The sequence below is a fragment of the Pelophylax lessonae genome (assembly GCF_965119305.1).
Source record: "Pelophylax lessonae genome assembly, chromosome: 7".
NCBI classification, from domain to species: Eukaryota; Metazoa; Chordata; class Amphibia; order Anura; family Ranidae; genus Pelophylax; species Pelophylax lessonae.
The window spans coordinates 203,270,873-203,293,681 of NC_138774.1; the positions used below are offsets into that span (position 1 = coordinate 203,270,873).

General features: G+C 42.2%; 1 protein-coding gene across 4 annotated transcripts in view; it reads left to right on the plus strand.

Moving 5' to 3' along the window:
• Positions 1-22,809, plus strand: part of SYN1 (synapsin I) — a 253,699-nt gene that overhangs the window by 142,381 nt on the left and 88,509 nt on the right. The window lies entirely within an intron of this gene.

A 22,809-nucleotide genomic window follows, 5' to 3' on the forward strand; every position in this document is an offset into this window, starting at 1 on the left:
AATGATTTTTCCGAACTATGAAGCAATCAATTTGAATTGAATAATGTTATCAATGTTTGTATAATTTGTAATTAAATTTGCAAATGGGGTCAGCCATATTTGTTTTTTATCTATTCAGTATATTAAAGCAAGTATATGTTGTTGGTTTATTAGAGACTTTTCACCTAGCTTAGTGAATTAAAAATGTGAAAATCACATAAAGAAACACTGCAATAATAATTCAAAGTATATGCCTAAAATACAGAGCAAATTTAAAATTCATTGAGTGTTTCCACCCACGCCACTGAATGCCAACATCCCTAAGTTGTGATACACAGCAAATAAACAATGTGGATTGGGACTTGTAAGGCATTTTCCAACTACCGAGCTATATAAAAAGACACATTTTATTTATCACACATTATGAGAAACATTAAAAGGCATATGAAATTAAAACTAAAATTTAGTGATCACACCACACCTCGGGTACACGTTTCTTATATATCCAACGTGTTTCTAGATATTCTCTTCAAGGAAACTGAAAAGGTACATAAGAACCCAATAGATCACTTAGCATGCAGCTAAAAGAACGCATCACACTAGAGCAGTGTTTCTCAACCTTTTGACAGTCAAGGCACCCTTTAAAGTTATGCACAATTTCAAAACGCACCCCATTCCTAAATGCAAAAAACCAAACAACGTTACATAACGTAGCAACATCCACACACATCGGACACTCAACATTAGAGGTGATTTATTCTTCCAAAGCAAGCACACCGGTACTGCTTAGTATTCCAATGTTTCTCTTCTCCCTCAGTTTCTCTCACTCAGCTAATGTGACCCCAGTGCTAACAGAGAGGGGCAAACAAGGATGCTGGGCAGGTTCCTGACGTCCTCCTTATTAACCGATGATGTCATTGTAATGGTGCACAATGAAAACCTGTGGCTTTGTGTAACTAAAATCTAAAAGACAGGCTTGATCCACCTGCTGGCTTGTATAACATTTTTGGGCAATTTTTAGGTATTTTGCCAAGGCACCCCTGAAGAAACCTGAAGGCACCCTGGTTGAAAATGGCTGCACTAGAGGGATTCACCACCATTACTCCTCAGTAGGCCCAGGTTCATTTCACTTAACATGGTCCACAGATGCTAGTCTTGCAAATAATTGGGGGTGTTGGGACCCTACTGTCCCACTGGTTAGAATGAGGGCCAATAGGTAGTCACATGTGGACGGACATTCCCCAAGTGAATACAAAAAGAGGTAGTTGGAATGCCTTAAAAGTCTCAATCCTTGTTTTTTCCCTGCTGTAAAATACACCGAACTTTCACTTCTATAAAGGGTAAATTGCTCATTTGGCCCAGGTCCATTGGAGATTAGCCAGGATTCTTTTTGGCACATGGTATTTTGCAGTGATGACCAGAGACTTGCACTGCCCATCTAATTATAGTCCCCTTTAACACTGCCAGCTAGGGACCTATATAGGAAACCTAGAAAATAACCCCCCACCACCTTCACCATATACAGTATCTTGAAAAAGTATTTATATCCCTTGAAATTTTCCACATTTTGTCATTTTACAACCAAAAACGTAATTGTATTTTATTGGTATTTTATGTGATAGACCAACACAAAGTGGCACATAGTTGTGAAATGGAAGGAAAATTATAAATGGTTTTCAGATTTTTTTACAAATAAATATCTGAAAAGTGTGGCGTGCATTTGTATTCAGCCCCCTTTACTCTGATTCAACTAAAATCTAGTGGAACCAATTGCCTTCAGAAGTCACCTAATTAGCAAATAAAGTGCACCTATAGTGCACAGTTACCCATGTCATGTGACGATACTCTTCACAGTATCAAAGGATTTCATCAATGCAGTGACAGTATCTGTTATATAAGCAGAGGGGAACTTTTCAGAGACTCCAACAGGGCCCAATCCCACCCATTTCCCCAGACCCCACAGCAATTACCTGGAATGCTAGGGCTATAAAGGTGGTCCCCGGGTTACAAACAAGATAGGGTCTGTAGGTTTGTTCTTAAGTTGAATTTGTTTGTAAGTGGGAACAGGTACACTTTTTAAGTGTAGCTCCAGCCAAAAAAATAATTTTTAAGTTTTTTCGATAGCATAGGGAAGGGTTAACACCCATGTACCATTTGTTTTGCTGTCTGTCCTCCCCGGTTCAGAAGATTTCACCTCACTTTCTGTCCCTCTGACAATTGGATTTTGAAAATTTTGGCTTGTTGTGGAAACAAGGATTGGTGATAAAGCTTCAGTGGAGACATCTTTTTCACATGAGAACTCTTAGAGGAGTGAATTTCCCTGCCTAGAGGTAGATTTCCTCTCACTTCCTGTTGTCTCCCTCCATTTGTAAGTAGGAGTCATTTGTAAGTCGAATGTTTGTAACCCGGGGACCGCCTGTTGTTGTATTTGTTAGCTTAATTCGATTTGATAAGGATGTAGTAGAACTTATCTTATAGTTTTTGATACTCAGCCATAGCCACATGACCCTTCCTTTTAAAATAGGTGACCTCTCATAAGATCACTGTGATCAAATATATAAAATGTGGCATAGATAGAAAGATAAAAGGATTTTACTTTTTAAAGGTTGTATTTGCTTGAATTATTCCTAACGTATTTTTCCTGCAAATAATTAGTGGCAGTGTTTCTAGTTAATATCAGTTACGCACTTTTTTACGCACTGTTTTCTTCCTGTTCCCTATTTTTTTTTCAAGCGAAATGAAGGATACTTTATTCTGAAACTGGACATCCTAGTTTCCACCTAGGTGTGGGAAGTGAAAAGTGCAGTTTTTTGTGTAAGAATAGGGCCATTTAGGGAAGTGTTGCAAGAATACCATCATCCAAAATGACGTAGAAAGATGCTTTTCTGTTTGGATTTTGCTGCATCATTAGTTTCTACCTACATATTACTGAACAATGGTAACTCAAATATGAGGCAATCACTAGGCCATCATCCGTTTTGACTATATAGAAATAGCAGGGGTTTTTTATGGGTCGGACTATACAGGCCAGAAGGAGTACTCGCACAAAATATAAATATAAATGAATTAACATTTTATTACGCATATAGCTAAAAAACATGGAGGCCAACATGCATCATCTCATTTATTGCACATGATCCCAAATACAAACAACGACATGGATATACGTCATGGCTATGAGATAAGCACCATACATATAGGTCCCTCATAGGTCTTTGAGGAACTTATATGTATGGTGTTTATCTCATAGCCATGACGTACATCCATGTCGTTGTTTGTATTTGGGATCATGTGCAATAAATGAGAAGATGCAGGTTGGTATCTGTTTTTTAACTATATGTGTAATAAAATGTGGATTAATTTTTATTTATATGGTTTGCGAGTACTCCTTCTGGCCTGTATAGTGCGACCCAAAAAAAAACCCTGTTGTTTCTAGATACTGTACAGTGGGTTTGCTGGATACTATTAGGAGGGCTTTAACTAACTAACACTATTTCTGATGAAATGCTGTCTCCTTGTCTAGAACATTCCACACTTTCTGCTTGCTGTGCTGGAAATCTTGGCCTTTAAGTCCATTTTGCAACTCATACATGAACCAGTTTTTCAATCAGCCAGTGGGGTGGATGGGGGAATCTTCCCACTGAGCTATTGTATTCTAACAGTGGAGACTTCCCCATTATCAGAATACACTGATCAATGCTGCCGGCTATAGCCTGCGGTGTTAATCGAGCAACAAAGTCCAAAAGGACAGCTGTACAGATGTCAATCGGTAGATCAACTTCTGTACAACCACCCTGCCTATACATGGATCAAAATTTGGGCAGTCCCTGCGGAACCCACTGAATTTTCATTATTGTATGGCCGGCTTTAGAGAAATTAATAACCAGTGGGTGGTTTAGAGTCTATCTGTAACAGAAATTCCACGACCCATTTTTATCTCAATGTATAGCAGGGGTTCCTAAGCTTTTTATTCTGATGACCCAAAAAAGAAAATTGTTACCTAATTGGGCTCCAAGAAGAGAATTATTATCTAAATGTCAGCAAAGGCAAAGAAAAATACATTTTCAACTAGCACTGCGGATAACTTTGTCTGCTCTCTAGTCCCCAATACTTCTGTGCGATCAAGTAATATTAGTTTAAATGTTTCACAAGTTTTGAGAGGGGTGATAGTGCAAGAGGCAGGATCACGTAATACATTTTTTATCATATAGAAACAGTCACTTTCTGTGAATCATTAACCACAGTGTTTTTAGGCTGCGTCTCAGTTTGCAGTAGCATGCAATTTGTAACATAGATCAAATGCGCTACATCATTCACAACAGATTTTGCACGGGACAAACTAGGCTACTTAACTACACTGTCATGTGGTGACCAATCACAGACAGGTCCGCAACCCAGTTTGGGTTCTCACCTATAGTTGAAGAAACCCTGATGTATAGCATGAGATGTAACACTGAAAAAAAAAAAAATCTGTATTCCAAATCCATATTATCAATATTCCTAATTCCAAGGAATGTTTGTAAGGATAAGTTCAAGGGACAAATCCCCCAATTCTTGTACCCTTTGTAGGAATTAGTGACAGCTAGGAAGTATAGTGCATATGAGATCCTATGTCCGTTTTTTTTTTTTTTTGTAAATTCCACCTTAACCTTTGAGAAGGAGGTCATACTGCTGTTTTCAGTTTTTCCAGCTAAATAAACTCTCGGGATTGCCAAGATTTACAATGATAAAGTCAAAATTGAAAACTAAAGACTCTTTCACACCAAAACTGTGAAGCTTTTTCAGGTTTAGGGTGGAATCCCTTTCATGCTATTTAAAGTACTTTTGAAGACTTAAGTTTGAAAGTTTTTTGAAGAATTATTTGATGCATTTTTCAAGAGCCCTTTTTTGCTCCCCATTAACCAGTTGCCGACCACCCACCGCAGATTTACTACTGGAAGGTGGCTCGGTTGCGCGAACCAGGCAACTGTACGTCGGTCGTACACAGGGCTAGGAGGCGCGTGCCTGAATCGGTTCAGAACGGATCAGGTCCAAGCCAATGATTTTTGGCCTGGACCTGGTGATCGGTTCTGACCAAATGCAGAGTGTCCTGTGCCTGTGTAATGTAAACACAGGCACAAGAAACAATGCACTCTTCTCTTCTAGAGCCCTTTTCATTTCCAGTGTGAGAGAAGAGAGCATCAGAAAGTGAGTATACAAGCACTACACTGACACCAGAGCACATAGGCACAAATTTAACTCCCCGATCACCCCCCAGTTATCCCTTTCACTCCCTGTCACAGTATACAGATAATTTACTGATCACTGTATTAGTGTCACTTGTGACTTCAGTTAGTGTGAGAGACAGTTAGTGGTAGTTAGCAGCAGTCCCAGATATGTTTATGGTACCCGCCATACATCCCCTAATAAAGATTTGACCCCCTGATCACTCCCAGTTAACCCCTTCATTGCCCTGTCACAGTGTCGCTATTATAGTGTACAGATCTTTTTTCTGATCACTGTATTAGTGTCTCAGGTGACATCAGTTAGCATTAACGTTAGTTAGCATCAATACTGGACAGCGTCAGATTGCCCACCGCAATTTTAACCCTTTGATTACCAGTGACACACACACTAAACACCTCTATTACTAGTATAGTGTCTGATTGGATCAATATCTTTGATCTGATCAGAACTATACTAGCATCCCCAATAGTTTAGTATTGTGTTCCCAAAATGCAGCGTTAGCAGGATCAGCCCTGACATCTGCCAGCACCTGCGTTTAGCCCATCCCCCAAGAAGTGCAGTATCAGCAAATTACTGTCACTTCCAATGCACAGCACACTAAACCGCAGCTTTAACAGAGTCCGGCCTGATCTCTGCTAGCACTAGCAGTTAAATTTTTTGGTAGCGGTTCAAACAGTCCTTGACAACCAGGTGCTATTTTACCTGTGAGTGACACTAGGTACATATAAATTTATTGGCCAAAATGTCCAAACAGAGGTACACTAGTGAAGAGGCCTACACAATGCTGAGCATGACAGAAGAGATTGATTGGGAAGCCTCACTGTCAGAATCAGGCTCAGTATTCAAACTTGTAGAGAGCACCCTGACAGATAGCTCTGACGACAGAGTAGTGGTCCCTGCTAAGGTAAGGCATACCCAAACCCATTTTTCTGTTGCTGAGGTGCAACAATCGCAGGGTTCTTGTATACAGCAGAGTGTCGGTACTAGTGCCGCTCAACCTTCTGGTGAACTGGCTAGCACCAGCGGCCTAGTACATCCTGGTCATAGACAAACCAGCACTGCAGTAACACTTGGTGACTTGGCGAGTCCCATAAGTGCAGTTCTAGCTGGTGCGATGGCTAGCACAAGTAGTGTCCCACGGCCACCAATAATTCGAAGACAGACCCGTAGAGCCTATAGTGTCCTTCCTGATGCGCTTGCAAATTCGGATTGGGAGCCCACCACTTCTGCAGCGCACTTACTTCCCCATTTACTGGCCAACCCAGTCTCAGGTGGAAACAGGCGATTTTACTCCCCTTGGTTTTTATGAGCTGTACAGATCTATTGTGGACCAAAATAATTTATATTCCGATTATTTAATCGCCACAAATCCAAATTTGACCCTTGCCAGAGAATTTGCATGGAAACATGTCACTGTTTCTGAATTTAAAACCTTTCTGGGTTTATCCCTCCTCATGGGCATTACTAAGAAGAGTGAGTTGCGGTCATATTGGTCCAATAACCCAATTCATCATATGCCCGTGTTCTCTGACTAGATACGAGCAAATCTTGCGGTTCATGCACTTCAGTGACAGTGAACTCTGTCGTCCTTGGGGTGACCCTGGATATGACCGGCTCCACAAAATTCGGCCCCTCGTAAATCACTTCAACAAAAATTTTGCAGCCTTGTATATGCCCCAATAAGCTGTCTGCGAAGATGAGTCCCTGATTAAGTTTTCTGCCCGCCTTGCTTTTAAACAGTTTCTCCCCAGCAAGCTTGCCAGATATGGGGTCAAGATGTATAAGCTCTGTGATAGGGCAACAGGCTATACATGTCTGTTCCGGAGCCCCCCAACTGTGCAGACTACATGGGGAATAAGATTGGGACTTGGTGTCACCCTTATTTGGAAAGGGGTACCATTTATTTGTGACAATTATTACTCAAGCGTGCCACTTTTTAGTCACCTTTTTGATTCTGGATTTGGCGCATGTGGCACCGTGTGACCTAATTGCCGGGGCTGCCCCCAACAGCTTGTAGATTCCCAACTTAGACGGGGGAGAGAGCCTGCATGAAGTGTAATAAATAGCTTGCAGTGATGTGGAGGGACACACGGAATGTTTTTGTTCTTTCCTCCATTCACGCAGATACAACAGTCAAAATTGCATTGGCAACTGGTGTTGTTGAAAAGCCCCTCTGTGTCCACGAATACAACCTTACCATGGGAGGTGTGGACTTCAACGACCAGATGATGGCGTCATGGTTGCCCATAAGGCTATATATATATATATATATGTATATATATATATATATATATATATATATATATATGTATATATATACACACATATATATATATATATATATACACAACATATATATATATATATACATATACACAATATATATCTATATATATATAGCTATGTATATATATAAAAAGGCCTCCTGAGAACGCAAGCGCTAAACGCGGGTGAATGCGTTCGGTCGCATTTTTGCGTTTGAAACGCCGGTAAACACATGTTCTGAACTTCCTGAACGCAAATAATTGCTTTCCAAAAAACGACACTGAACTCAACTGCCTGTAACTGACTGTAAACGACCCGGTGTACATGGACAGATAAGATAACATAGAGGTGGGTTCAGGGGCTTCTGAAAAAAACGCCTAACTGCTCATAAATGGCCGTTTACAAGTTGCAGTGTACATGAGCCCCTAGAAAGCCTGAAGGCTGACTGCCAAAAAGTCTCACACATGGGGTATCCCCATACTCAGGAGAAGCAGCAGAATGTATTTTGGGGTGTAATTACACATATACCCATGGCATGCGTGAGCAATATATCATTTCAATGACAACTTTGTGTAACAAAAAAAAATGTTATTTATTTTTTTCATTTTTCAAATACTCGTGACAAAAAATGTAATATTCAAGGCCTCATCTGAAATTCCTTGGGGTGTCTACTTTCCAAAAAGGGAAAAGGGGTAATTTGGGGGGGGGGGTTGTACTGCCCTGCCATTTAAGCACTTCAGGAACTGAGATAGGCAGTCAGAAAGTAAAAGCTGCGTAAATTCCAGCATATACTGTACACCATAGTTTGAAGACGCTATAACCAATAAATATACGCTTAATTAAATTTTTTACCAAAGACATGTAGCCAAATACATTTTGGCCTAAATGTATGAGAAAAATTTAGTTTATTGGATATTTTTGTAAGAAAAAGTAGAAAATTTAATTTTTTTCTCAAAAATTTCGGTCTTTTTTCGTTTATATTGCAACAAATAAAAACCAAAGTGTTTAAATACAACCAAAATAAATCTTTATTTGGGTCCAGCATTGCATGACTGCGCAATTACCATTTAGATCTCATGCACATGGCGTTTTTTGCAGCTGCTTTTAGGAGCGTCAGACGTTTTTTTTTGCAGCTTAAAGACGCCCTTCATGTTATCCCTTGGCCTCATGCACACACAGATGTTTTGCAGCTGCGTTACTTTAACTGACAACTGCGCGGTCATGCCACGCTGTACTCAAATAAATTTTGACGTCCTTTTTTTTCTCACAAACAGGGCTTTCTTTTGGTGGTATTTTATCACCTCTGTGTTTTTTTTTTTTGGTTAGGCTCTATAAACAAAAAAGAAAAAGAACGCCAATTTTGAAAATAAACAAGTATTTTTCACTTTCTGCTATATAACATTCCCAAAAAAAATAATTGAAAAATCTAATTTTTTCATAATTTTTGGCCAATTTGTATTTTGCCAATAGGTAAAAAAATCCCAATAAGTGTATTTTGATTGGTTTGCACAAAAGTTATCACGTCTACAAACTAGGGGAAAGATTTATGTCATTTGTATTTATTTATTTATTTTACTAGTATTGGCGGGGATCTGTCATTTTTAGCGGGACTGCGACATTGTGGCGGACAGATCGGACCCCTAACTATCATTTTTGACACTTTTAGGAGGACCAGTGACATTACTACAGTAATCAGTGCTAAACAATATGCACTGTTACTGTAATAATGACACTGGCGGGGAAGGGGTTAACACCAGGGGCGATGAAAGGGTTAAATGTGTACCTAGGGAGTGATTCTAACTGTGGGGTGCCAGACTTGGTGGATGGAAACAGGGCTCCTGTGTTCCGAAATAACAGGAACACAGGAGCCCTGTTTCAATCAGTGACAGATGAGCGGTGTGCCATGTTTACAACGGTACACCACCTTCTGTCAGTCCCTGCAGCGATCGCCGGGATCCCGGCGGGCATCGCGGCCACCAGACACGTTGCTTAACTGCAGGGCTAGAGAGTGATCGCGCCGCCAGCGCCGCGCGCGGATGCGCGCCCGTGAACTCTCTCCTGCGAGCCACAGTACGGGTATAGTGGTTTGCGCAGGAGAGCCAGCCTGCCGCAGTATATTGGCGGCGGCTGGTCGTTAAGCAGTTATATATATATATTTTTTTTTTTATGTGAAAATCAAGGGTTCCCTATGGGAGCCTATTGATTTGAATTAAAGTTGCATCCAAGTCGGATCAGGATGATCCAACTTGTGGTGCGACTTGTGCTCTGAGGATCTTGAGGGCGAACTCCACGCCAAAATGGGAAAAAAAACGGCGTGGGGGTCCCTCCCCCCAGGTTCCAAACCAGGCTCTTTGGGTCTGGTATGGATTTTGAACTGAACTGGTTAAAGCGGTTGTATTGTCACAAAAAACAAACAAACCCTGCAGGACAAAGGCATAATGAGCTAGTATGCATTGCATCCTAGCTCATTATGAAATACTTACCTTAGAACGAAGCCCCAACTTGGTCGCCTGGACACTGCTGAGGGAGCTATCATGTTCCCTCTTCGTTTCGTCCGGGTTCGGCGGCTCCGGTGCTGTGAGTGGCCGGAGCTGCATTGACGTCACTCCAGCACATGCGCTCGAGAGGTCTCTTTCTGGCAAGGAGCCGGCAAGAAGCTCTGAAGGTCCGCTGGACCATCAGAGCGCATGCGCCACTGGTGTCAGCAGGTGCATGCAGGGTGAATATCTCCTAAACCTTGCAGGTTTAGGAGATATTAATTTTACCTACAGGTAAGCCTTATTATAGGCTTACCTATAGGTAACAGTTAAGTATACTCCGATACTACCACTTTAAGTAAATATGTAAATGGCAAATTATTATATTATATTCTTATTTCTAACAGCAGGCAGAGTATTTTCCATTTTTATCTCCATGGCCTCTGCTTTCAGAAAATAAAAAATGTTTGGGGGTTCGAAGTAAGTTTCTAGCAAAAAAATGCAGATTTTACCACGTTTGTGAAAAAATTCCAGAATCCCCCCAGTAGGCAAGTGGTTAATGACACACTTAAAAATGTTACATCTGAATTCCAGGGACTGAAAACATTCACCCTATCAGTGGGCCCACCTCCCCACTGCAAATGTTAACTGCCCCTTTTGTCTAGAGCAATGGTCTCCAATCTGCGGATCAGGGGCTGGATGTGGCCATTTGCTTGCCTTTCTCTGGCTCTTGGGACTCTTTTTCATCCACAGATACCAACAATGGGACACAATTCCCCCTACTGCCACCAATAGAGGTGCACAATTCCTCTCAATGACACCAACGACGGGGCACAATTCTTCTCAATGACACCAATGATGAGGCACAATTCTTCCCAAGGACGCTAATGATGAGGCACATTTCCTCCCTAGGACACCAACAGCGGTGCACAATTCCTACTTATGACACCAAAAATGGGGCACAATTCCTCCCACTGACACCAATGATGGGGCATTGTTTATTCCCACTGATATCAGGATCTTTTTTGCTTCCACTGGCCACAGTCTGGCCCCCCTAAAGTCTGAAGGACAGTAAACTGGCCATTTGTTTAGAAAGTTTGGAGACCCCTGGTCTAGAGGATGATAAATAGGTTGATATACGTAACTTTTTTTTTTATTTTGCTCTCCTGGCAGTATTTCTCTGCTGTCTGATGCTCTGGAATATGGGCAGGCCCTTGGCATTTCCCCATACAGTGTTGGACCAGCAGTCCTGCATTATAGAGCATAAAATTGGAGAGTTGCAACCACTCAAGCAGTGAAGGTAAGTCGCTTCAGGGGACTGGTGACAAAAAGAAGAGGAAGCCTGCAGGAGCGAAGAATAAGGTAAGTTTATCCCCTTATCCATCATCCCCTAGGGAAAACAAGCAGTTAACCCTTGCAGTGCAGAGGGGGACCCACTGGAAGGGTAAATGTTTTTAATCCCAAAGTTCAACTTGAACGCATTTTTTCCATAGCAAGTAAATACGCAAGAATAATCATTTCCGTGGAACCTTTTTTTTTCCTAGGGGCGAATAGTGGAAAGCAAAAACGATTTTGGGCGTGACCTTAAAGGTACTGGTGATCGGGGTGTGTTTGCTAATGCTTCAGATCACCATCTGCATTTGGCATGACCCCAGACTCAACCACAAAGCTAACACAGAGTGATGCACTGCACAGTCTGCAGAGACCCCAAATGTTATTTTAAACATTTTCACATAGCATCAAGCATGCTTTTTAAAAGTGATTTCCCACAAAAATGTTCAAGGTACTCCACCGACCGTATCCTTTATACAAAAAAAAAAAAAGAAAGTATAGGAGGTGTAAAAACAAGCTTTGAAACTGAATAATTGATTGCTGAGTTTTAAATCCCAGAGTGTACTCCCTGTGGATTTGTATACACCAGTCCTTGTGTACACCATTCTGCCTACTGAGTTGATCTTTCTTCATATCCCGCTTTTATATCGTGCCAACAAATTCCACAGAACGCTATAAAATGTCAAACTGTTTCCATCAGTTCCTGCTCCAAGCTAACAGACCAAAGAGAAACTGTCATTTTGTTGACAATTTTGTTTTTTGTATAAGTTTTTTACCACTTGACCTCCAGAAGGTTTTAGAGTCGGTTCACACTAAGGCAACACGACTCTGCACGACTTCAGGGGCGACTTGTGCATTACCATACACCACGACTTCGGAGCGACTTGCAGGGACTTCACATAATGGAAGTCTATGCAAGTCGCACCGAGGTTGCCCCGAAGTAGTACAGGACCCTTTTTCTAAGTCGGAGCGTCTTGTGTCGCTCCTATTAGAACGGGTCCTGTAGCGGTCGAGGGAGCGCGACTTGTCAGGCTGACAAGTCGCAGCAATGTGAACCGGCTCTTACCCCCATCATGACCAGGGCCTTTTTAGCTATTCAGCATTGCACTACTCTACTTTACTGTTAGGGCTACACGATTGTGGAATTCTCTACCACAAGAGGTGGTTTCTGTGGGAAGTATGGCTATATGGCTACTTTCAAAAGACACTTGGACGTACATCTCAAGGATCAGAACATTCAGGGGTATGAGAGATGATTACGGCCACACACACCTACACAGGTTGAACTGGATGGACTATTGTCTTTATTCAACCTCAACAACTATGTAACTACTCTAACTGGCAATTGCGCTGTTATGCAACACTATACGCAAATTCAATTAATATAATTTTTTTTGCACAAATAGAGCTTTGTTTTGGTGGTATTTAATCATCACTGTTTTTTATTAATTTTTTGCTAAATGAACGAAAATATACCAAAAATTTTGAAAAAAAAAAAACATGTTTTTCTAGGTTTCTCTTATAAAATTTTACAAACAAATAATCTTTCTTTATAAATTTAGACCAAAATGTAGTCTGCTACATTTCTTTCATAAAAGTAACCCAAATCAGTGTATAATATTTAGTCTGTGTGAAAGTTATAGTCTACAAGCTATGGTATATATATTTGAAAATGTATCAATCCTGATGTTCTCATTTCTTAAGGCCCTAAAATGTCAGGACAGTACAAATACCCCCCAAATGATCAATTTTTGTGTCCTCTGTGCATAGCAAACCTCTGAACCCTGTACTCTATGCCTAACACCCTCCTGTATATTATGTAGCCCTGTGCCCAGCGCTCTGTGTATCATGATGTTCTGTGCACGGCACTCTGTGTATTATGTAGTCCCGTGCCCAGTGCTCTGTGTATTATGTAGTCCTGTGCCCAGTGCATTATGTAGTCCTGTGCCCAGCGCGCTGTGTATAATGCAGTCCTGGACCCAGCGCTCTGTGTATTATACAGTCCTGAACCCAGCGCTCTATGTATTATGTAGTGCTGAACCCAGCTCTCTGTTTATTCTGTAGTCCTGTGCCCAACGCTCTGTGTATTCTGTAGTCCTGTGCATTGTGTATTATGTAGTGCTAATCCCAGCACTCTGTGTATTATGTAGTGCTAATCCCAGCACTCTGTGTATTATGTAGTGCTAATCCCAGCACTCTGTGTATTATGTAGTGCTAATCCCAGCACTCTGTGTATTATGTAGTCCTAATCTCAGCACTCTGTGTATTATGTAGTCCTAAACCCAGCATTCTGTGTATTCTATAGTCCTGTGCCCAGCACTCTGTGTATTATGTAGTCCAGTGCTCTGTGTATTATGTAGTCCTGATCCCAGCGCTCTGTGTATTATGTAGTCCTAAACCCAGCATTCTGTGTATTATGTAGTCCTGTGCCCAGCACTCTGTGTATTATGTAGTCCTAAACCCAGCACTCTGTGTATTATGCAGTCCTGTACCCAGCACTCTGCGCATTATGCTGTCCTGTACCCAGCACTCTGGGTATAATGTAGTCCTGAAAGTAGTATGCTTTGGCTCTGAGGAAGAGGGTCCTCCCTTGAAATGTGTCAGCCCAGCCAGACTGTTGCTGATACCAGCACGTGATCCAATACAGGGGTTCCCTGGTTATTTTGGAGATGACCAGTTCCACTGCGTTTTATGTGCAATATCATCACTCGTTTGTGAGTATATTATATGTTGTTTTTGGATTAATAAACCTTTTTAGTGGTAATGCACGAGGTCGGTGGGTCCTTCTTTTGTTGTTGTCTTTCAGGGTATTTTGGATACCCTTGGTCCTGAGGGGGCAGCAAGACCTAGAGTGGTGCATACAAAGACCATATAAGCACATTCATCCTTTGGTACATACCACCCGAGCGCAGGAGAGTTTTATGTTTTTTTGTTTATAATGTAGTCCTGTGCCCAGCGCTCTGTGTATTATGTAGTCCTGTGCCCAGCGCTCTGTGTATTATGTAGTCCTGTGCCCAGCCCTCTGTGTGTGTTATGTAGTCATGTGCCCAGCACTCTGTGTATTATGTAGTCCTGAACCCAGCGCTCTGTGTATCGTGCAGTCCTGTGCGCAGCACTGTGTATTATGCAGTTCTGTGCCTTTTGCCAATAAAAAATAAAAATAAGTAAGTCCCCGGATTTCATTTTAAAAATCTGGTCACCTTATTATTAATTTACTTTTACAGTTTACCTTAATTGTTATTTTTCTTTTGTTTATTAATAGACGCAGTCGTGTATTGAAGATAAACCAGAAATGAGCGGCAATGCTGCTCTTTTAAATGGCAGGATATCCTACTTATTTCTGACTGATCTTCTATGAACAACTATGTCTATCAATGAAAACAGAGAAAATTATTTTATGATAAACCCATATATCCTGTAGTCACTATTGCTCATTGAGAGACTTAGTCATTGAAAAAGTGGGTTATGCTGCCATCTAAATGAGCAGGATTTGATACTAGTTTATGGTTTATCTTCAATAAAGGGTACTGGCTTTTAAATAAAAGAGAAGTATAGGAATCAACAAAATAAAATAATACTCACCTAGATGGCTGCAGCATGGATCCGACTGTGAGTCACTGGCTCTCTGCTCTCCCCTCCAGTGCTCACTGGAGCCCTGGGCTGTGGAGGGAGCAGGAGGGGCTAGCTCAGGCTCTCAGTGTATAGTTGTGTGGCTGAGCCAGGTGACGGTCCAGGCAGCTGGGTGGATCCTGACCATATGGGTAGATCTTTCCCAAGCCTAGATTGGCATAGTGACATCATCCGACAGGGGGCTTTAGCCCTCTGTAGGCTGTAAACAGCTCATAGGCGTGCAGAACATACTGCACTCCTGTGATCTATAGGAGAAGTATAGCCAAACAAGTATTGGCTATATTTCTCCTTTAACTCAGGAAATAGAATTTTACAGTAAAAAATTATTTTTCTGTGACAAATTAGCATTATCATTTGTGGTTTAAAGGCATATTTGACTATTAAACACACTGCTGTGCAATCACACATTACTATGATCCCATATCAGACCTACTACACATTATCAGGTGATAAATGATCGCATAGAGTGAGGCTGGGTTCACACATATGCAAATTGAATGTGGGTTTTCCCGCATTCAATTTGCATGACTGGAGAGTGTGAGCGGCTCTCAATAGAGCTGGTTCACACAGCTCCGGGGCAGCTGCGGGCTGCATTTGGAAAGGGTCCTGTGCTTCTTTGGTTCCAATTCAGGTGTAAATTCAGGCAGAAATTACTGTATATTAGTTCATATTGAAAAACTTGAAATCTAAAATATCAATTATGGTAAAGATTTTTTTTTCATAAATATTTTAGGGAATATTTTAGCATCAAAATACAAGCCTTGGACCCTTAACATTTAAGTGCCTCCAGCAAAACATAGACAGGTCAACAGCTATTAATTAACTATATATAGTTATTGCTGATTTTTTGGTGGTTACTTTATACCAGGTTTCGCCAGCAGGTGGTGCCACAGGGAAAACTGCAACAAGAACATCCTGGCACCTGTGGTACACCATTATGTTTTACGGTCATTAAAGCAGATTAGCCTTATTAAGGTCCCTCGCACTTGAATCCAAGGGTCACAGAAACAAAAACCATTTGCTGACATGGCCATACTTGGTGCGTCAATTTAAAATATTTTTTTTCAAAGCATCTTTCATTGTGTAATGACGTCTGTCTTACATTGTTACCGGTAAAACGATCAGTGTCAAGTGCAGTCATTTCCTGGGGTTTCCCCTTTAATCTGCCTCTTTACTGTACACTCCTTCCACCAGTCTTGTGCCTTTCTGATAAACGCCCTGAGATATTTCTGGAACTCTCCCAGAATCCCACAGACACTCTCTTTGTAAAATATTCCAAAACAGTCTGGACTTTCAAGGCGGTCATGTGATTTCCTGAGAAGAACATTATGCTTTTATAGCATGAGCGAAGCTTTTCAAGACGTGCTATATTTTAGTGCACAAAGGCTCAAACATACCAGGGGTCACAGTTAAAACCCCTTCACACCACACTGATATTGCTGAAATAAGATCTTTCCATTGCAGCCCTCCGGCTTTCCTTTACTACATACTGATGTGCTATTTTTACCGCCACCGCTGCCCAACTCAACAGCCACAAGCCTGTGATCCATTATCCACCAGGGATTCATGACAGCTAAAAATAAGACTTTGGTAATGAAATAATGGTTATAACAAGGCAGGAAGTGGCCACGTGTGGGTTTTAAATGAAAAAAGTTCACGTCGCACTGTGTTATTTGCAGCCGCAAAGGCAGCCGCACTCTAACCTTTTGCAATCAGATCTTACAAAAAGTGAAGTCATTATGAGCACAGTGTTATCTGAAGTGTTTACATAAGGTATAGCTGGAACAGATCGCCCGGCGGCTTCAAATTAAACACTGAAGTCACTGCTCAATTTACATTACTAAAATGTTCCCTCGCAGATTCTCTGTTTGGAGGAGGATGAAGATGAAGCTCAGTTACACCAAAAAAAAATAGAATGAGGCAGTAGAGAAAGAATTTTGGAATAACTTGGAAATTTTCCATGTATGTAGATGTCTTTTGTGATGTAGTCTTCCGGCTGTCGTATTAAATCCTCATCCTACAGGTTTTATATGTCTGATCATTCGTCATCTTGGTTTTAGCAGGTCATGAGGTAGACAGGCAACTATTATATCCGTAATTAGTGCTTTTCAAAGCAAGGCTCATTGGTCTAGTGGAATTCAGAATGGTAATTTTGCCATCATCCTGGGACACAAGGCCAGTGCTTTTCTTACAGTATATCTTAGCCTGGCCATACACTGGTCATTTTCAAAACATTCATACAATTTTCTATTGGTTTATTGGGGCAAATTATTGTTCGTTTTCAACCGTATGGACTAGAAAGTTTGAAGGCCCAGGATGTTGTTGTTTCCTATCTAAAATAACGATTTTTCTAACGGTTTTCTGAAATCTTTTGTACAGCCATGGCCAAAAGTTTTGAGAATGAAACAAATATTAATTTTTACAGTCTGCTGCCTCAGTTTTTATTATGGCACTTTGCATATACTCCAGAATTTTATGAAGAGTGATCAGATAAATGTAAATTAATGGCAAAGCCCCTCTTTGCCATAAAGTTGAACTTAATCCCATAAAAAACATTTCCACTGCATTTGTGAAGAAGGTTTCAGGGTGCCCAAGAAAGCTATCAAGCGGCATAACCGTCTCCTACAGTTAATTAAGCTGTGGGATCGGGACACTGCTAATGCAGAGCTTGCTCAGGAATGGCAGCAAGCAGTTGTGAGTGCATCTGCACGCACAGTGAGGCAAAGACATTTGGAGGATGGCTTGGTGTCAAGAAGGGCAGCAAAGAAGCCACTCCTCTCCAGGAAAAACATCAGGTATAGACTAATATTCTGCAAAAAGTATAGGGATTGGACTGCTGAGGACTGTGGTAAAGTAATTTTCTCTGATGAATCCCCTTTCTGATTGCTTGGGGCATCCAGAAAAAAACATGTCCGGAGAAGAAAAGGTGAGCGCTACCATCAGTCCTGTGTAGTAATGAGCCAAAAACCCCCCTGTTTGGTTCGCACCAGAACATCTCGAACAGGGGAAATGTTCTAGCGAACATGCAAACTCCATTAAAGTCTATGGGACACAAACATGAAAAATCAAAAGTCTTCATTTTAAAGGCTTAAATGCAAATTATTATCCCAAAAAAGTGTATGGGTACCTGGGTACTGCCCTAGGGGACTTGAATCAATGCAAATTAAATGTTTAAAAACAATCGTTTTTACAGTACCTTTATCTGAGTGCACAGCCTGGCTGGACAGGATGGGGGTGGGGATGGGCGAGCGTCCCCCCACCTCCTGAACTATACCAGACCATATGTCCCCCCCACCCCAAAACACCTTGCCCCCATGGGGACAGAGGTCTCTTCCCGACAACCGTGGGCTGTGGTTGTGGGGGTCTGCGGGGGGGAGGCTTATCAGAATCTGGAAGCCCCTTTTAACAAGGGGGCCCCCAGATCCCGACCCCCCCCCATGTGAATGGATATTGGGTACATCATACCCCTACCCATTCACCAAGAAGGTGTACAAAAAAAAAAAAAGACAAAAGCCAGTTTTTGACAAAAATAGTGTCCCCCGGAGTAAATCTATTGTCAATCACGTCGCCCGCCACACCCGAAAAATAGAAAAAAAAAAAGAAGCTCCTGCTTCTCAAGGCACCTCCCACGCAATGATCTGTTTGAGTTTGACAGCTCTTTTATAGAAATCTGACGTCACGAGCGCCCATAATGCACTGCTCAGGTGCAGTGAATAAATTACTGACGTCGTCAAAAGGGGCGGTGCCACTGGGTGGTGTCCTTGCCCCTTTCCTATAAAAGAGCTGTCACAGCTCCCACAGCTCATTACGCCGGCGGCGTCTCATTAGCCAGGAGCGTGTTTTTTTTTGTATTTTATTATATTTTAAGGGGAACTGCCCACGAACAGCCCCATTTGTTTGTCTGTTCAGCGAACACATGAACACCTGATGTTCGAAGCTCATCTCTAGTCCTGTGTCATGCCAACAGTAAAGCATCCTGAGACCATTCATGTGTGGGCTTTGCTTCTCAGCCAAGGGAGTGGACTCACAATTTTGCCTAAAAACACGGCCATGAATAAACAATGGTACAAAAACATCCTCCGAGATCAACTTCTCCCAACCATCTAAGAACAGTTTGGGGATGAACAATGCCTTTTTCAGGCAAAAGTAATAAATAAGTGGCTTGGGGAACAAAACATCACATTTTTGGGTCCATGGCCAGGAAACTCCCCAAACCTTAATCCCATTGAGAATTTGTGGTCAATCCTCAAGAGGCGGGTGAACAAAAAAAAACACAAATTCTGACAAACTCTAAGCACTGATTATGCAAGAATGGGCTTCTATCAGTCAGGATGTGGCCCAGAAGTTGATTGACAGCATATATATATAAATGGTTTATTGTAAAAAAAAAAAAAAAAAGTAGCTTTTTATATTCAAAATGATAGATGTTATCTGGGTTTTAATTTCTATTGTTGCAGTTTCATGTCAACAAAATGTACTATTTAAAGGAGAAGTCAGAAGCCAAAGCTATTTTGGCTATACTTCTCCTATGGATCACAGAAGTGCAGTTCCTGATGTCACTCAGCGGTCCAGGCTCGGGGAAGATCCCAACTTTACATTCAAGATCCATCCAAATGCCTGGACCAGCAGCTGGCTCGGCCTCTTAGCATGCCACTGAAAGCCTGAGCCAGCTCTTTCTGTCCTCTTCACAGCCCAGCACTCCAGTGAGCACTGGAGGGGCAAGCAGAGAGCCAGTGACTGCTGTCTGCTCAGAGCAGAGGAGGAGAACTGAGCGATCAACAGTGTTTATTCACTTAGTTCTCAGGATGGAGCCAGTGGTAGACAGTTGCAGCTGAGATCGGTGCTGTAGCCATCTTGGCAAGTATGAGTTTTTGGGTTTTTTTTTCATTCCCATACTTCTCTTTTAACTGCTTTTCTACTGGGGCAATATTACATTTTTTTGAACTTTTGTTCATTGACGAACATAGCTCCTGACCTTCTTAACCATTGGGTTATACTGCCCCCTACAGGAATAGGACACTAGGCAGAAAAAGTATGGCTACACCTATGGGCAGTCCCAGGGGGTATACTCCCTCTCTCTGCTATAGGTACTCTGTTTTTTTCTGGCTAGTCAGGAGTAAGGACCTAGTTCCTTGCTGGGATCGGGAGCTGGCCTGTGAGTAAAGCGTCTCGCGAGGTCACATACGACCGGGTCTCAGGCCGAGTCGCAGCATTCGATTTCAGGAGTGGGAGCCCCTCCTCATCCCCTGGTGTTGATTCCTGGATCTTTTTGTTTCCTGATCGCCGTTCATGCAGTGCAGTGCAGATTCTCCTGGTTGCTGCGGTGCCTGGTTAATGCGGGTGGTGAGTCTGGTGGGGTCCTCTCCCTCTCTACTGAGCTCTGTGATGCTCGGTGCTCTGTGGCTGGCAACCGGATAAGCTGCCAGATAGGTGGGGGTTGTCCCTTAGCAGTGTTTTACACTTTTTTGTGGGGTCCTCCTGGTGATTCATGGAGTCTTCGGAGCACATCTCCCCACCTGATCCCCTTTCTGAGGCTTCGGGGGCCCTCCTGGTCCCATCCATCCATTGATGCACTGACAGCGGTCCTGGAGTGGTTGGTGTCCCAGATGGAGGTGGCTTTTGGGCGGCGGGCTGGCAAAAAGCGTCTCAACCTTCCCCTGCCTCATTTGTCTCATCAGATCCTGCATCTAATTCGGCCGCCGCAGGGCATAGGTCACCCTGCTGGGTCTGTGACCACACGCCCTAAATCCTCAGATAGTGAGGAGGATTCCTCCACTCCTGCAACCGCGTAGGAAAAGGCGCTGGTGGACGCACTGATTGTAGTTGTGCGTGAGACCTTAAAGATGGAGGACACAGCTCAAGCTGCTGCAGAGGCGCAGATTCCCTTGGCATTCACAAGCCATCCAGAGTGGAAAAGGTGTTCCCTTTCCCCTCCTTTTTTGACAGAATTGTTACTAAATAGTGGGGATGACCAAAGCGTTCCCTTGGGGTCCCTAAGCGATTTTGCTAGGCGTTACCCCTATGAGGAGTACCTTCTTAAGTAGTGGACTGTTCCACCAGTGGTGGACCCTCTGGTTTCCAGTCTGAACAATCCAACCATGATTCTGGTTGAAGAGTCCCCAGCCTTTAACCTCCCTGGCGGTATGATTCTGTCAGGAATTCTGTTCCAAAAGCGGTACAATTCTTTTCATGGAAATTTGGCGTTATGTATTATAGGCCTACAATTCTTAGTAATTACTGACTTAAACCTGACCAAAACAAGACTCTAGTAGACATCCCAGATGTGGTAAATTTGAAACACAAACAAGTGAATTATAATCGAATCAATAATATTATTTTATTATTTAATATATAATATATATAATAAAATTATATTATTGATTAGATTATAATTCATGTGTTATATATTATATATATATGTGTGTATATAGATATATATATATGTGTGTGTGTGTATATATATATATATACGCATGAATTATAATCGAATCAATAATATAATTTTATATATATATATATATATATATATATATATATATGTGTGTGTGTATATAGGTATATATATATATATATATATATATATATATATATATATATATATACATATATATACATATATACATATGCATATATATATATATATATATGCATATATATATATATATATATATATATATGCATATATATATATATATATATATATGCATATATATATATGCATATATATAATATAAAATGTGTTATGTGTTTTGTGCAACGTTTTTTTTTTTTTTTTTTTTTGACTTTCCCTCCCTAGTTCCGCTCCCATGCAGCATTGCTGCTGCAGGGAACGGAACTAGGAAGTCCTCCTACCGACAGACGAGCGGCGGAGATCTCACTGGCGGTCACAGCAATGAGAGCTCATCGCTGGATCGCCAGGATAAGGTAAGAGAAGCTCCGCTGCGCTGTCTGCACGCTCTGCCCATTGACCCCGAGCGTGACTCGGGGATACCGCTAATAGCAGAAAATTCCTACCCCGAGTCACGCTCGGGGATACCGCTAAGGCGGTTAAGGACCCGGCTGACAGGAAGGCGGAGGCTGTGGCCCGCAATATGTACACCTTGGCTGGTTTGGCAATATTCACACCCTAGCTGGAGGCCAATTACCCTGGTGTCGCAGACTCTGACGGAATGGGCTAAGCTTTTTCGCCGTGACCTGGAGGGGAGTAGCTCTTTCTGTCTTTGCCGAGCTGGCCGACCAGCTGATCCAGGGGCTGCAGTTTATCTGTGATGTCTCTTTGAATGTGGCTCCCCCACTGACTCGACCAGACTTATAAAAAAGGCCTTGACTGATCTTCCCTTTCAAGGAGATCGCCTGTTCGGTGCTACCCTGAAAGACATTATTAAAGGTCTCAAAGGGGGGAAAGAGTGCCTTTCTTCTGCAGGCTACTAAGGGCAAGGACCCTCATCGTAGAGGTGCGCCTTCCTTCTCAGCTCATAGGAATTTTTTCCCGTCCCCCAGGGTCGACTGACAAGGGATCGGAGTCCTTCGGGGCCCCCTCTGGAGGATCCAAGCGAACTTGGTCTGGCAAGTCAAGAGCGGGCTTCTCAAGACCCATGGACAAGGCCCCTTCAGCATGAAGGTGCACCCTGACCCGTATCTGGGGTGGGGGCTCCATCTTTGCTGGTTCCCAGACCCGTAGACTCCCCTGATACAAGGTAATTCAGTCCAGCTACAAGCTTGAGGTTCATTCTTACCCTCCGGTAAGGTTCTTCCTTCCAATGTGCGCCTGCTTCCGGTCCACTTACAGCCTCTTTTTGGGACGATGCAAGACCTTTTACTTTAAAGGGTGATGGTCCTTGTTCCGACTTCGGAACAATTTCAGGGGTTTTTACTCAAACCTGTTTACAGTCCTCAGGAA